This window comes from Nematolebias whitei, chromosome 6 (genome assembly GCF_014905685.2).
Source record: "Nematolebias whitei isolate Nwh7 chromosome 6, NemWhi1, whole genome shotgun sequence".
In the NCBI taxonomy this organism is placed as follows: domain Eukaryota; kingdom Metazoa; phylum Chordata; class Actinopteri; order Cyprinodontiformes; family Rivulidae; genus Nematolebias; species Nematolebias whitei.
Window position 1 is genome coordinate 50,308,998 of NC_056503.1, and position 1,094 is coordinate 50,310,091.

A 1,094-nucleotide genomic window follows, 5' to 3' on the forward strand; every position below is an offset into this window, starting at 1 on the left:
CCGATCTCCTCTGAGCTTCTTGTTTTAGGAACAGCCAAAAGCAGCTGATCGGATGATCTCGGGGCCCGAGAGGGAACGTAAGGTTCCAGAAGCTCAGAGAGGTGAAGGGGTGCGAGGCCATTTAGGCATTTGAAGGTCAACAGAAGAATTTTAAAGACTATCCTCGTACGAACAGGGAGCCAGTGAAGGGAGGACAGAACTGGAGTAATATGTTCAGACCTACGAGTTCCTGTTAAAAGCTGAGCAGCAGCATTCTGGACGAGCTGAAGACGTGAGGTGGAGGCCTGGCTGATCCCAGCATGCAGTGTGTTGCAATAGTCCAATCAGGTCGTGACAAAGGCGTGGACTAGTTTCTCAAGGTCAGGTCTGGACAACACTGGCTTGAGCTTAGCTACCGGTCTGAGTTGGAAGAAGCTTTTCTGCAGAACAGAGTTGATTTGATTCATATTTCATATTTGCCATAATTCCATATTGTCACTATTCAAACTGAAAATAAACGTTACAGAATTGTGATTTTAACTGAGCGTGTTTTGCATTTTTTTATTCAAGTGAGGGGAATCACAACATTGTCAAGAATTCACTATAATTTTTAATCAAGGCCTGTTCATATTTATTACATAACTTTTGAACGGTTAGAGTAAACATCTGTTAAAAGCTGTACTGCTGGTTCTGACTACCTATTCCTCTACAATATACAAATGTTCCTGGACAAATATTAAACACATTTACTTCCTTACAGTGAGAGCTGCTAACACAGTTTTCACCTTTTTTGTAGGGATTGGTCTGTTTCATGGGTTTAGCCCCATCTTGTGTTGTGTTTTTGTCTTATGTCCTTCTTCTCGGTTTCTGTTTTTCTATAGGGTTTGTGTTTTCCTAGTGTATGCTTCCATCTAGTGTTGTGTGTCTGTTCCTGCACTCCCTGGCTTCCTGGTTTGTCATTTTCCCTGATGTGGTTCAGCTGTGTGTCCTCACAGGTGTGTTGTCTCGTTTGTCACTGTATATACTGTAAGTCTGTGTCTCTGTGTTAGTCCTTCGTCCTGGCATTGTTTCCTGTCACCTTGGTCCCCTGCGTTTCCCACAGATTATGTAAGTTT